Below are 9,211 nucleotides of genomic sequence, written 5' to 3'. Positions count from 1 at the left end.
AAGAAAATATGTTATGTGGACATGTGTCCGGAAACGCTTACTTTCCATGTTAGAGCTCATTTTATTACTTGTCTTCAAATCACATTAATCATGGAATGGAAACACACTGCATGAGGATTGACACATTGTTGGATGAACTATTCGCAGAAGTGTACCCGTGGAGGCCAATCAGCTGCTGATAGTGCCTGCACACACTGTACAGGGTACGGAAACAACTGGTTCTCCCGTAGCACTCTCCATACAGTGACGTGGTCAACGTTACCTTGTACAGCAGCAACTTCTCTGACGCTGACATTAGGGTTATCGTCAACTGCACGAAGAATTGCCTCGTCCATTGTAGGTGTCCTCGTCGTTCTAAGTCTTCCCCAGTCGCGAGTCATAGGCTGGAATGTTCCGTGCTCCCTAAGACGCCGATCAATTGCTTCGAATATCTTCCTGTCGGGACACCTTCGTTCTGGAAATCTGTCTCGATACAAACGTACCGCGCCACGGCTATTGCCCCGTCCTAATCCACACATCAAATTGGCATCTATCAACTCCGCATTTGTAAACATTTCACTGACTGCAAAACCACGTTCGTGATGGAACACTAACCTGTTGATGCTACGTACTGATGTGCTTGATGCTAGTCGCATGTCAACACAAGCACCAATTTCAACATTACCTTCCTTTAATTGGGCCAACTGGCAATGAATCGAGGTAGTACAGTACATACTGACGAAACTAAAATGAGCTCTAACATGGAAATTAAGCGTTTCCGGACACATGTCCACATAACATCTTTTCTTTATTTGTGTGTGAGGAATGTTTCCTGAGGAGTAACAAGCAAAAGTAGGCCAGTAGCCTAATGTGTGTGTGCATTCTAAAACACAGTAATTATTTGACCAATTTCATCATGATATCGGGTATAAACAAAGACATAGACGAATAAATATATTTATAAGCATGCTGCTACCGTTCTTTCGTGTAACTGTGGAGTACTTATGGCCTGAAGCGATCGATAGTAATCGGAAACATTGACCTCCAACAACTCATGTACTGTTCAAGTTATATGCCTGTAATTTATACCAATTTAGATTTACGCAAACAGAATTCTAAAGACATGTGTATCAACAAAATCGGATTAACCGTTTAGATTTTGGAAATCCGTTGCTGGGTGTCACTTGTATAATTCACAGTCACACACTAAACTAGTAAATATATTGAAAATCTGATTACACCATCAGAATAGTCGTGCAGATAATGGTAGGGTTCATGTTTCTTTTTGAGGTATCATGGTTCAAATGGTTGAAATGGCTCTGAGCACTATGGGACTCAACTGCTGAGGTCATTAGTCCCCTAGAACTTAGAACTAGTTAAACCTAACTAACCAAAGGACATCACAAACATCCATGCCCGAGGCAGGATTCGAACCTGCGACCGTAGCGGTCTTGCGGTTCCAGACTGCAGCGCCTTGAACCGCACGGCCACTTCGGACGGCTGAGGTATCATGATTCATCTGGCTACTATTAATTTCTATACGAACTGTGGAACGTCATTAAGGTTTCACAAAATCTGCCATCTTCGGCAGTATCGGCATACAAGTCTCTTCCATCGACACAGCGTCACCAAAGAATTCCCAGCCATGCCACGCCTGGACCCCGGCTAACGTTCGGCACCACTTGTTCCAGCTATTCTGCGGCATCACGCAGTTGCTAACGAGCCTGTGCGGCCACCCCCACCTCCGGACACGGAGTTTTTCCAGGGTGCCGCAGCTCGCCTGTTACCTCACACTGTCCCCTGCAGCCGATATCCACTTGAGCCTTCTTACTGTGTTCGAGATTTGGTCACCGTCCGCAACATTTTCCCGCACGCGTCCGTTCATTGCCAAACTGACGATTCTTTCATGCATCAGTATGTCTTCTGTCAACCAAAGCATGTTTTACTCACGTTCTACAATAGACTTTGTTCTTGTATACAACACAGTACCTCCTCAACAGTTATTCGATCTATCAATCGGATCTTCTGTAGCAACATGTTTCGAAAGCATCTATCCTCTTCTCATGCGAACTGTTTATCGTCCACTTTCCCCTTTTGTACAAGACTACACTCCAGACAAATACCTTCAGAAACGATTTCCTGATACGTAGATTTATATTCAATGTTAACCATTTCCTCTTTTTCATAAATGCAAATCTTACAATAAATTGTCATAACCCTTTCAACTTTGGCCATTGCCGCGTATTTTGCAGCTGAAATAGCAAAGCCCACCTACGACTTCAAGAGTTTCATTTGCTGAGCTGATTTTCTCAGCATCACCTGATTTAATTCTACTGCATCTCATTACAATTGTTACACTTTTGATGATGTTCCTCTCACAACCTGTTTTCAAGGCGATAATCGTTCCATTCAACTGCTCATCCAACTCCTATGTCACCTCTGATATAATTAAAATGCTTTCGGTAAATATTTAAGCTTTAATTTTATATCCGTCTAATAGCATCCTCTTCACAAATTTCTGCTTGTTTTCCTTCACAGCCTGCGCAACATACAGACAGAACTAGACCTGGTATGCGCTACAGATAATTTGTACCCGCCGTGTAGCGATAGCGTCTTTGACTAGAAATCAATAGACCTCCAGTCCATACCGAGTTCGATCACCATCACTGCTTAAATTTTGAATAAAAACCGTCAGCAATGGCAACCGAATACTTCCCCCGTACGAAGGCACCCTCGTTCTGCCAACGGCCTTGTCGAAGAGAACTTAGAAGCGGACAGAGGTTCAGGACACTCTCCTGTCCATGGGGTGGAAAATTGTCCCTAAAAGGCAGCAGAATCAGCAATGATGAACGGCATAAATACGCAGAAGTCATTGGACACCACTGTATCAAAGACACACAATGTCTACACATAGGACATGTGGCCTGCTATTGAAAAAAGTATAATGACGCTCTCTTCATTACCAAAAGATTACGGAATAGTCTCTCGTTCGGGTCTCCGGGAGGGGACTGCCAAGGAGAAGGTCTCCATGGGAAGAAAACTGGATAACTAACGGAAGGATAATGTTCTAGCAGTCGGGGAGTGGAATGTCGGATGTTTGCCGTGGCAGGGGAGCTAGAAAGTCTGAAAAGGGAAATGGTAAGGCTTAATATTGATACAATGGGGGTCAGTGAAGCGAAGTGGAAAGAAGACAAGGCTTTCTGGTGAGACGGGTATAGGGTAACATCAACAGTAGCAGAAAATGGTATAAGGGGAGTAGGACCCGTCATCAATAGGACGGTAGGGCAGCGAGTGACTTATTGTGAAAAGTCCACCAATAGGATACTTAAAGGGAGATGAAATCTAATATTGATGGGGGAATAGAATGCTGTTGTAGAGAAAGGGTTACGAGAAAACATGAGCATGACAGTAGGAATGAGAACGAAGGAAGAGTAATTATGTTCCACAATACTTATCAACTGGTAATAGCCAATTCTAAAGGAGGAGGTATACTTGAAATAGGGCGGGAGGTGTGGGAAGATTTCAGTTAGATTAAATAATGGTCAGGGAATCAGATGATGGATTGTAAGTCGTGCCCAGGAGCAGATATAGACTGAGATCGCAATTTAGTAGTGATGACGAGTAAGCTGAAATTTAAGAGGCTAGTCAGTAAGAAACAATATGCGTAGAAGTGGGATACAGAAATAGATACGGAATACATTCTGCGATAATGAGTAGCTCAGTAGGCAGTTCAGTTGAAGAGGAATGTGCATCTTAGAAAATGGCAATCACGGAAGTTGGAAAGAAAAACATAGGTACAAGGAAGGTAACTGCGAAGAATCCATGGGTAACAGAATAAATACTTCAGTTGATTGATGAAAGAAGGAAGTGTAAAGATGCTCGGGTTTGGAGGGGAGGTGGTTGGGTTGTTTGGGGGAAGAGACCGAACAGCGAGATCATAGGTCTCATCGGATTAGGGGAGCACGAGGAAGGAAGTCGGCCGTGCTCTTTCAAAGGAACCATGCGGTCATTTGCCTGGAGCGATTTGGGGAAATCACGGAAAACCTAAATCAGGATGGTCGGACGCAGGATTGAACCGTTGGCCTCCCGAATGCGAGTCCAGTGTGTTAACCACTGCGCCACCTCGCTCGGTACGCTCAGGGAAATACAGGAATACACAAATACAAATCAATTAGGAAGAATTCAGGGAAGCTTAAGTGAAATGGCTGCACACAAAATGTGAAGAAACCGAAAAGAAACTACTGTAGGAATGGCGGATTCAGCATCTAGACAAGTCGAAACAAAATTCGGTGAAATTAAAAGCCACGATATAACAGTAAGACTGCAATGGAAATTCCTGTAGTAAATACAGAGGGGAGAGTGGATAGGTGGAGAGAATACATTGAAGGCCTCCATGAGGGGGAGGACGTGACAGAACAAGGAACGGGAATATATACAGGGTGTTTCAAAAATGACTGGTATATTTGAAACGGCAATAAAAACTAAACGAGCAGCGATAGAAATACACCGTTTGTTGCAATATGCTTGGGACAACAGTACATTTTCAGGCGGACAAACTTTCGAAATTACAGTAGTTACAATTTTCAACAACAGATGGCGCTGCAAGTGATGTGAAAGATATAGAAGACAACGCAGTCTGTGGGTGCGCCATTCTGTACGTCGTCTTTCTGCTGTAAGCGTGTGCTGTTCACAACGTGCAAGTGTGCTGTAGACAACATGGTTTATTCCTTAGAAAAGAGGATTTTTCTGGTGTTGGAATTCCACCACCTAGAACACAGTGTTGTTGCAACGAGACAAAGTTTTCAGCGGACTGGGAACGTGACGGATGAACGTGCTGGAAAGGTGGGGCGACCGCGTACGGCAACCACAGAGGGCAACGCGCAGCTAGTGCAGCAGGTGATCCAACAGCGGCCTCGGGTTTCCGTTCGCCGTGTTGCAGCTGCTGTCCAAATGACGCCAACGTCCACGTATCGTCTCATGCGCTAGAGTTTACACCTCTATCCATACAAAATTCAAACGTGGCAACCCCTCAGCGTCGCTACCATTGCTGCACGACAGACATTCGCTAACGATATAGTGCACAGGATTGATGACGGTGATATGCATGTGGGCAGCATTTGGTTTACTGACAAAGCTTATTTTTACCTGGACGGCTTCGTAAATAAACAGTACTGGCGCATATGGGGAACCGAATAGCCTCATGTTGCAGTCCCATCGTCCCGGCATCCTCAAGAAGTACTAGTCTGGGCCGCCATTTCTTCCAAAGGATTCATTGGCCCATTTTTCAGATCCGAAACGATTACTGCATCACGCTATCTGGACATTCTTCGTGAATTTGTGGCGGTACAAACTGCCTTAGACGACACTGCGAACACCTCGTGGTTTATGCAAGATGGTGCCCGGCCACATCGCACGGCCGACGTCTTTAATTTCCTGAATGAATATTTCGATGATCGTGTGATTGCTTTGGGCTATCCGAAACATACAGTAGGCGGCGTGGATTGGCCTCCCTATTCGCCAGACATGAACCCCTGTGACTTCTTTCTGTGGGGACACTTGAGAGACCAGGTGTACCGCCAGAATCCAGAAACAATTGAACAGCTGAAGCAGTACATCTCATCTGCATGTGAAGCCATTCCGCCAGACACGTTGTCAAAGGTTTCGGGTAATTTCATTCAGAGACTACACCATATTATTGCTGCGCATGGTAGATATGTGGAAAATATCGTACTATAGAGTTTCCCAGACCGCCGCGCCATATATTGTTGAAAATTGTAACTACTGTAATTTCGAAAGTTTGTCTGCCTGAATATGTACTGTTGTCCCAAGCATATTGCAACAAACGGTGTATTTCTATCGCTGCTCGTTTAGTTTTTATTGCCGTTTAAGATATACCGGTCATTTTTGAAACACCCTGTAGGTAATAGATGGAGGACAAGTACTAAAATCATAATTTAAAAAAGCTTCAGACGACTTAAAGTCAAGTAAGGCAGAGGGGATAGATCACAGTCCATCGTAATTTTAAAAGCATTCCGAAAATAGCAACACAACAACTACTTACGTTGTATGGAATATATGAGACTGACGATTTAACATCATGCTTCCGGAAACACATCATCCATATAATTTCCAAGATTGCAAGAGTTGACAAGTGAGAGAAATATCACATAATGAGCTTAACAGTGCACGCATCGAAATTGTTAACGAGCACAATGTACAGAAGAACGGGAAAGAAAACTGATGATCCAGAATGAGATTTTTCACTCTGCAGCGGAGTGTGCACTGATATGAAACTTCCTGGCAGATTAAAATTGTGTCCTGGACCCAGACTCGAACTCGGGACCCACGCTGTGGCTAAGCCATGTCTCCGCAATATCCTTTCTTTCAGGAGTGCTGGTTCTGCAGGGTTCGCAGGAGAGCTTCTGCACAGTTTGGAATCTGGGAGACGAGGTACTGGCAGAAGTACAGCTGTGGAGGTAGGGCGTGAGTCGTGCTTGGATAGCTCAGATGGTAGAGCTCTTGCCCGCGGAAGGCAAAGGTCCCGAGTTCGATTCTCGGTCCGGCAAACAGTTTTAATCTGCGAGAAAGTTTCAAAACCGAGGATGTTTTAGATGACAGTCAGTTTAGCGTTAGGAGACGTAAAGGCGCCAGAGAGACACATACGACGCTTCGTTTGATAATGGAAACAAGACTAAAAAGAAAGAAAGTCGTGAGACATTCATAGGATTTATCGACCCGGAAAAGAGCGTTCGACCATGTGCAGTGGGTCAAGATGTTCCAAATTCTGAGAAAAATAACTGCAAGGTGTAGGTTAATATACAGTATGTACGAGAACTAAGAGGGAACAGTAAGAGTGCAAAACCAAGTGCTCGGATTAAAAAGGTTGTAGAGAGGTGACTGTTGTCTTTTGCCCCTACTGTTCGATATATGCATCGTAGAAGCAACGACGGAAATAAAAGAAAGTTTGAATTCTTGGACTGAAATACAAGATGAAGGGATATCAGTGATAAGGTTCGCTGATGGCGTTGCTATCCTCAGTGAAAGAAATGAAGAATTACGGGATGTGTTGAATAGACATAAAAGTATAATGGGTATAGAATATGGAATGAAGTTAAATAGAAGAAAGACGAAAGAAGACGAAGTTAAGGAATTCTTCTATGTAGGCAGCCAAACATCTAATGATGGATCGTCATACAGAGGACATTAGCAGTGACCAAGAGAAATCTACTGGTATGAAATGTTGGCCTTAATCTGAGGAAGAAATTTCTGAGAATGAACATTTGGAGCACAGAATTGTATGGTAGTGAGACTGTGGGAAACCGGAACAGAAGAGAATCGAAGAATTTGAGATGTGGTGCTACGGAAGAATGTTGAAAATTAGGTAGAGGAATAAGGAGGCTCTCCGCAGAATCAGCGAGGAAATGATTATATTAGAATGAGACAAGAAGAAGGGAGAGGATGGTAGGACATGTGTTAAGACGTTCGGGAATAACGTGCGTGGTACTCGACAGAGATGCAGAGGGTAAAAACAGCAGAGGAAGAGAGAGACGGGAATACATGCAGCAAATAATAGAGAATGTGGGTTACAAGAGCTACACTGAGATGAAAAGGTTGGTAGAGGAGGGGAATTCGTGGCGGGCAGCATCAAAACAGTCTGATGACCCCCCAAAAAATATAAAGAAGGCTAACTTCCATCTGAACTATTGCTTCTGCTTCGTGTCATTCGACACTTATGACTGCTGTCTGATTTGTGCACAAGTTGTGAAAACCATTCGCTGCCAGTACTGCATCGTTCAAAATTTCCTACACAAAAATGTGCAATATCATTGTTTTAGGTAACTTTCTTCCAGTTTGGAGCGGGCCGCCAAGAACTGCTCTCTTGCGACAACCGCTTCATCTCAGCACATCACTTCCGACATACGTCCTCAATTATTTGTTGGATGTATTAGAATCTCTGGCTTCCTCTGAAGTCATTGCATTCAAAAGCTCTATATAACACCATGTAGGTTATTTTCTGTCTCCTTCACATATGCTCTATGATCTTGTCCCACCTTGTTGCCAGTGCCTTACTTGTGTTGCTTTTTTTGTCCTTTCTGCAAAGAATCTCGTCATTTGTTATCTTATATACAAAAAACAACGTCCGACCAGGCGTTGAAGGCCCAGCGATACCGACCGACCGCCGCGTCATCCTCAGCCCTAAGGCGTCACCTGATGCGAATATGGAGGCCGGGCCGTGTGAGTGTGCCAGTTTGGTTGCGGACTCAGGAGGAGGCAGGTTCGTGCAGTGCCAGAACACGCCGGGACCGATGGCGGCACGCATGGACTACCGGATGGAAGGGCAGTGGTCACGACGTCGTCATAAACCGGATCCTGCAAGTTTTAAGATGAGTGCATTTCAATCCAAGTAGAGAAACCTTCACCATTCTGATATCTCACGATTCTCCACTGACTTGAGTTCGTGTTGCTGCCCGTAGTATCCATGATGCGAAGAGCAGCAAGAGGAGTGCTTGGGGAAGGCCGATCTGATTAGCTTTCCTCCACTTCTTATTAATATTAGCTGCGTTCAATTTGTTCCTATTTGTTAAGTTCAACCAACGGTAATTTGTTAAGTTCAACCAACGGTAGGCCCCAATTACCTGACCTGGGCGTTAGTGTGTGTAACGACCATGTACGTTTACTCGCCTTGCCGCTGCTGTCCGGTAACGCGTGTAGTTTGACAGCTTTCGTGATTGTAGGCCGGTTGGTGATTCTTCTTCTCTGGTGGTAGTGATTCCTTTCTCGTTCCGGGCGCTTTAAGAACAGTATTCATCTACATCTACATCCATACTCCGCAAGCCACCTGACGGTGTGTGGCGGAGGGTACCTTGAGTACCTCTATCGGTTCTCCCTTCTATTCCATTCTCGTATTGTTCGTGGAAAGAAGGATTGTCGGTATGCCTCTGTGTGGGCTCTAATCTCTCTGATTTTATCCTCATGGTCTCTTCGCGAGATATACGTAGGAGTGAGCAATATACTGCTTGACTCTTCGGTGAAGGTATGTTCTCGAAACTTTGACAAAAGCCCGTACCGAGCTACTGAGCGTCTCTCCTGCAGAGTCTTCCACTGGAGTTTATCTATCAAATCCGTAACGCTTTCGCGATTACTAAATGATCCTGTAACGAAGCGCGCTGCTCTCCGTTGGATCTTCTCTATATCTTCTATCAACCCTATCTGGTACGGATCCCACACTGCT

At 44.5% G+C, this 9,211-nt stretch overlaps 1 non-coding gene across 1 annotated transcript; it reads left to right on the top strand.

Annotated features, from left to right (window-relative positions):
• Positions 1-6,470: 6,470 nt before the first annotated feature.
• On the top strand, positions 6,471-6,545 carry Trnap-cgg (transfer RNA proline (anticodon CGG)). The gene has a single exon. It is a non-coding gene; the product is annotated as a tRNA-Pro (tRNA).
• The last annotated feature ends 2,666 nt before the right edge of the window (positions 6,546-9,211 follow it).

Source organism: Schistocerca serialis, chromosome 4 (assembly GCF_023864345.2).
Source record: "Schistocerca serialis cubense isolate TAMUIC-IGC-003099 chromosome 4, iqSchSeri2.2, whole genome shotgun sequence".
Classification (NCBI taxonomy): Eukaryota; Metazoa; Arthropoda; class Insecta; order Orthoptera; family Acrididae; genus Schistocerca; species Schistocerca serialis.
The sequence above is the reverse complement of the archived record's forward strand: the minus strand, read 5'-3'. Positions and strand labels throughout refer to the sequence as shown.